This window comes from Montipora capricornis, chromosome 6 (genome assembly GCF_036669925.1).
Source record: "Montipora capricornis isolate CH-2021 chromosome 6, ASM3666992v2, whole genome shotgun sequence".
Classification (NCBI taxonomy): Eukaryota; Metazoa; Cnidaria; class Anthozoa; order Scleractinia; family Acroporidae; genus Montipora; species Montipora capricornis.
Genome location: NC_090888.1, coordinates 32818792 through 32825348, shown reverse-complemented (window position 1 = coordinate 32825348; position 6557 = coordinate 32818792). Strand labels below are relative to the sequence as shown.

Sequence of the window (6557 nt, the reverse complement as noted above, 5' to 3'; positions counted from 1 at the left end):
GAAGAAGCGCTCATGTGCACGAGCTAATGACGCAAATGTCTTGCGCAGTAGGGATGCGCAATGCAAAACTAAGAAATCACCTTAAGACTTACAGACTAAGAAGTTTCAACAAAAAAATAGTATTTAAAAGGTGAAACAGTGCTACTTGCTACTGCGCATGAAAAATTCATACGCCACGTCATGCATCGAATGCGCGCGCTAAGAAATAAAACAAACAATGATAGGGAAGATGGCCATTGCTACTGCTTTGCGTGGATTTAATGATCTTGCCTGACAAGTTTAAAGAAAATCTGTGCGTGGGAACTTTTGGGCGCGAACGCCAATGTTACTGTCTTTGGCCAAAAATCCCTATTTCCCCACCCTCCTCCCCCCCCCTCCCATCCAGGTAATAAATAATGGCCGGTTCCTTATCTATTAAGAAACTGGTCACTTGACTCTTTTAAGATTGCCACCTATTGTCAAATTCCAAAGATACGTAATTTTGGGGATAGCAGTCTCCATAATAATTTTAGGGATAAGGGATAACTGCCCCTGGAATTTTAGGGATAAGGGGTGACTAACCCCCCCCCCCTTCCGTGGGTACTTCCGTGTTTGAATCTTTGCCCCGAAGATAAGCATTAGAAGTCTACTTTATAGGCTAATGTTTATCATCAATGTATTGGAAAAGCAAATATTTAATCTTAATAAAATCTTGTATTTGAAACTCTGTATGCATTTAATACTCACAGCTGATATTTTAAAAAAAAGCAAAACTAGAGAATATCATTTCTATTCGATCAATTGAACAATCGCCTATGTTCTGTGATGAAAAATTGTTACAATGACGGAGAAGAAGGCCATGAAATCTGGAGATTCCTGTGTTCGGCTCTTTGTCACGGCATATCATCATCCTTAAGCACCATCATCTCTCCCAGCAATCCTCACCGCCGTAGCTAGTAACAGGCCAACCGAGGCACTTGCCTCGGTAATTTCTTTCACTTTTGTCACTATAAACACTCTTAATACCTAGGAAGAGAACTCAACCATGGACAGATTGCCTCAGTCATAAGTCTTCCATGGACATTGCCTCAGTCAAAAGTTTTTTCTGGCTACGGCCCTGAATCCTGCATCCGTCGCCTGGCAGCGATAATCCCGGATGATATTAAAGTATCTTCGTCATATTGTGATCATTAAAAACACATCTGATTACAATCCAACAATATCACAACAATACTGTGGCCAGAATCAGTACGTAGTGTCAAAAGAAGCCACTGAATTCATCGATTAATCCATCGATTAATTCATCATCATTTTAGTTGATGGTCAGTTCCCGATTGATGTCCGACATGAGAGTTGGTCTACAGTATTATGCTAAGAAATTTGAAAAAATAGCAATTGAACCTTCGGCGGAGGTACAGTTCCAGTTCTTTGCTTGAGGTACTTGAGGCTAAAAATCCATCCATAGTCCAACGATTTAAGACTTGCGCATAATTCCTTGGTAAAACTTACTACAACACTTGTGAATGTGTCTTCAATGATGAATTAATCTATGGATTAATCGATGAATTCAGTGGCTTCTTTTGACACTACTGATTGTTAACAGTATTGTTGTGACATTGTTGGATTGCAACCAACGTGTCTACGAGTGTCTTCAATAGTATTGTAATCAAACTTCTAAACAACTAAAACAAAAAGTTAATGCAGTTACGATATCCGAGGATCCTTGAATTAATTGCCCATAAGCGGGACATTCTTAGCACTATGATAAACTCTGTAAGTTATTACTGAAATATGAAGGTCTCAATAGGGTTAACCGTTAGCCGTAAAAACTGGAAAAATTTAACCGTTAGCCGCAAAAAATCAGTGTCAACAGTAAAAAATTCTGGCCATAAAAATCAAAGTCCAAGCCGGTCTCGTGTGAAAACTTACTTGTCTCGAATTTTATGATTTTACGAGTCATTGTAGCGAGAAAAGACGATACTCCTACCATTCAGCAAACCGGAAGTGTTAGAAGTGTCTGTGTAACGGTGTGGTACGGTTCTGTTCTGACAGCTCTTGGTATTTTTAAACCAAAGGGAGTCTACAGCAAGTTAAAACAATCATTGAAGAGTTACGAGCTACAGACATGCTATTTATAGGATTGTGGCCGTTCAGCTTTCCTAATTTCTTTAAGACTTACTCGATACTTGATAAGCAGTGTGAAAGAGAAACGTGCACACGGGTGTCAAATTGACCTATCTAGACTATCTACCTAGCAGCAACAGTCAGTCTCATATTTCAAGAGCTGGGGGGCTCTCTCAAGTTTATGCCTCTTTGTCAGTAAGATCGCTGGTCATCCGATAGGCTGGGTTATCGTTGCCGCATACCGTCGGTTCTTCTTCATCAAATTTTGTCGCACTGTTCATGGGGTTCTGGAACGTGCGCCCGCCATGTGCATTCTCTTTCTTCTTCTTCTCTGGGTTCTCGTTCATCTTGTAGGTAGAGTTGTCATGGTTGGCTAACACCTCACTGTCGTCGTAAATGGGATTGCGGAACGTCTGTCGTTCCCTTTCATTCCGTGCAGTCTTACTGGAATGATCTTCGGAGATTTTAAAGCGGCGGACTCTCTTCACTCGATAGTTTGTGCAGTACAGTAACAATCCTTTGAAAAAAAATAGACCAACCGCCGAGATCAAAATTTTTCATTTTCAGATTTTTATGTTTTTTATGATCTGCTTTGAAAATTGAAAATCCTATTATCGTCTTGATTTAAAGAATTTAGAGAGGGTGTTAGAGGATTTACGTTACGATCGATATTTTTAATTGTGTTTACAGCCACTGCAAATTACCATTAGTTGGAAAGAAACCTTGGAACTATAGCTTGCCATGGTAGACAAACACTTAAGAGTCAACAATGTAACAATTAAAATGGATAAGGGATGGTTAACATCACGAATTGTAAATGTCAAACTCGAAAAATTTTTGTCTAAATTTTTTAAGATGCACAGACTTTGACGAAGTTCAGTTCAAAAAATCAAAAAATTGTCTAAAAAAAGTAGACAAGTAGAGATGCCTATTCAGTTATACATCAGTAAACAAAGCTATGTATCTGCGTCACAACGCGAGCCTGCTCTAATTAAAAGCATCTAATTTGCAGATGCTATGATGGTATCGCCCCGCCCTGAGTAAAGTTGACCCAGCTTACCTGCCAGTAATAGAATAATCACTGCCAAACAAACTCCAAAGGCTAATTTCCATTTAAAAGCAACATCGTGCTGACTTTGGAGATTCGTTGCCCCAGGCTCGTTCGTTGTGACTTCTTCTTTCGAGGTCGTCAAAGAAACCGGTTCTGGTAACTTTGTTGAGGTGTCTGACAACTGGGACGTCTTAGCTTTAGATGTGGTAGTTTCTGGTGTAATATCTGTTTAACAAGAAAAACTCATTCTAACAACTTAAAAAGCTGCTATTTACTGTACAACTAAAAAGCTGCTATTTACTGAATAATAGTGTCTTCATTGTCATTTAGTCCATCTATAGATAAACCTTGTACTTGTACAATGTCCTCAGATCTCCCCGCCTCGATTAGTTTATAAGCTATCTGCGGTGGAAAGCTAATGTAATTAGTAATATTTTTAATTTTCAATAAAATTTGTTGTTGTTGTTACTTATCTCCAAAAGACTTCTTTTTCCCTTGGAATAAGATAGCACTCCCACAAATACGGATATGGGATACGTTTTACTGGCTCTCAATTAAGGTGGCTCAAGCACTTTCCAAGACGTAGATTTTGATGGGTCATAATTACCACTCTTTATCAGTTGATGCCACAATCATGGTATCAGAAAACTGCCCAATCACTGGTGAACACGTTGGTATTATTCTCGTCACACAATAGGTTACCATAGCAACAATATGACCTGCTAAAAACACCCTTAGTTTTAGCTTTGAGCGCTTATAACTAAAAAACGAGCTCGGTGACCTCCATTTTTTATAATCGAATTATAATCAGCATGATAGATGCAACTTTTTGCAAAGTTTAAAAAAATTCTGCGAAAGGGGTTCAGAGCCACCTTAACTTTTCAAAAATTTAAGGTGGCTCTGAACCCCCTTCGCAGAATTTTTGAAAATTTAAGGTGGCTCTGATCCCCCTTCGCAGATTATAAAAAATGGGGGTCACCGAGCTCGTTTTTGAGTTATAAGCGCTCAAAGCTAAAATTAAGGGTGTTTTTAGCAGGTCATATTGTTGCTATGGTAACCTATAGTGCCACAAAATTAACAGCAACTTATTCCCCGATGATTGTACAGTTTTTCGATACCATGATGTTCGTGTCAACAAGTATAGAGTGGTTATAATGACCCATCAAACTTTAAGTCTTGAAAAGTACTGGAAACTGTTTCCAGCCACCTTAATACGGTGAACGAAAAAAGCTGCGAGCAAAAAACGCGATTGTGTCATGGCGAGGGAACATTCCTCCCGCTCCTTTAAATTTGAATCCTTTTTTCTTCGAATCAGGTTAGATTTTCTTGTACCTTTTGTCTAACTTCTATCTTTTCCCGTTTTGAACCGCTTTTAGTGCCTACTTCGAAGAGGTACCAACACGAACTAGTCCTATGTCGTGTCTCATACTACCCGACTGGAACTGCATTTACACTAGTTGCTCAACATCTAACTAGATGTTTATCAAGTTTAGGACTGAAAATGCATCGCCCAGAATGCTATTGTCTCTTGCGACATGCACTTGCAGTTCCCAGTTTATCAACTCGATAAGCATAATAATTTGTGTATGTAGAACTACTCGGCTGGGATTGGTCAGCAGGTCTAGTTATGGGAATACTTGGGTCTCTTTGCACATTTCAGCTGCTCTCAATCAAACGGTTGGATGCATTAAGTAAATCCCACGGTGCGGCGCCAGACCCATTCTTTAAACAGATTTTTATCAAGAAATTCGCCTGCAGCAAAATTTTTATTTTAATTGATGGAATTCTGGTCAAAACGTTTTCTTCTCAAACCATTAGCACGCGTGGTTTTACAAGCGGCGCTTTAATAAATCGACCGCCGTCAGTGGAAATTCTTCCAAGTCACTTTTCGCTTCTGTTTTCGCTGGTTTTCGCGCGAATCGACCCAATCATAGATTCGTGGCAAGAGCGTTGTACGAGTCAGTTGTTTGAGGTTCTTATTGATTGATTGATGATGAGCCTATGCCTGAAACTTCAGTATTTGCAAATTCGCTAGGGCAGTTATATTCACGCTTCCCCACTGACCTATGCAGCTCAGCATTTTCAGTAGCAACTTAACACTTTTTTCGTTTTTGCGACCATGTACGCGCTGTTTGCGGCGTTCACTTCATTTTCTCTATTGTCTGACCGGCTGCCATCCTGAATGACTTTGAATTTTCGTGCAGACCATGCGTTTAAGTCCCAGGTTTGAATAGGTTGAATTTGTTTTTATCTTGAGCCATTGCCCTGTGAAACAAAACATTGCATATTTGAGTATAGCAGCTTACCTATGCATGAGGTCAAATCCTCCAATCCTGTTCTACGGGAATTAAAACCTGTAGGGCATGGCAGGCAAGAGATTTTTCCTTCACCAGGCTGATATGTTCCCATGGGACACGGAAAGCAGGCAGGTGACGTCCCGTTTGCAGCCCCGCTTGTTCCCGGTGGACAATTGACTGAATAGAATACATGTACAAGTAACAAAAAATAATTTATTCAATGCCAAACTATTAATTTGAAATTTTTATATAACCAAGGAAAGTTTTATGAAATTTGTATGATTCAGAGCTTAGGATTCTACGTTCTTCAGAAAGGCTGATATAACTTAAACTGATATAACTTGAACTTGACCAAAAACATCACTCACCGCAAACAAAGTTGTTTTCAAACAGTGTTGTACCAATAGGGCATAAAGATATGTACTTTCAAACACTCCACGAGACCGGATCTAGTTTTAAGCTGACGCTCCTGGTGTTTAAACTGATTCCACTTTCAACTGACTCATTTACCAGTATGCTCACAGCTCTTTCTAGCTGCTGCACAGAATCCATAACACCAACGGCATTTTCCGATGCGGTTCTGTTCATAGGGTTGAGTCCCGTCGTGTTAAAGCCACGCACTCTGAATGAAACGCTGCAAGAGATATTGGTGCTCTTCTCGATCATTTGGCAGTCTTTCAGTGAAAGATCCTGCACAGCATCTGAGGAAAGGTTGACGAGGCTGTTTACGACAGTGGTAAAACTTACTTTTACGTCTTCCTGGAAGTCGTCGTTAACATCCAGCGACGTTTTATCACTGTCTACACTTTTGCTCTCTTTGTAGACCTTGAAAAGGCTTCTGCTGTCGCCACCAATCTTGAAAGACAATCCAAGCGAAGGTGCAGCCAAAGAAAAGCCGACAACTCGAAGTCGAACGCTTTGAAGATAGCGTGTAATCAAATGGATTGGACATGTTACACTTGTAATATCCCTCTCGGCTTTTCTTCACAGAGTGAAAGTTTAATATGGAGAAAGTACCATTAGGAACCAAATTATAACTGTTCCCACTGACAGACTTATAAAGCCACTGATATCGAAGCGGCTTTGCCAAGCTATTTGCCTTGCAC

General features: G+C 39.9%; 1 pseudogene; it reads right to left on the bottom strand.

Annotated features, from left to right (window-relative positions):
• Positions 1–1393: 1393 nt before the first annotated feature.
• The window catches only part of LOC138053750 (uncharacterized), a 14937-nt pseudogene continuing 9773 nt past the window's right edge, over positions 1394–6557 (bottom strand).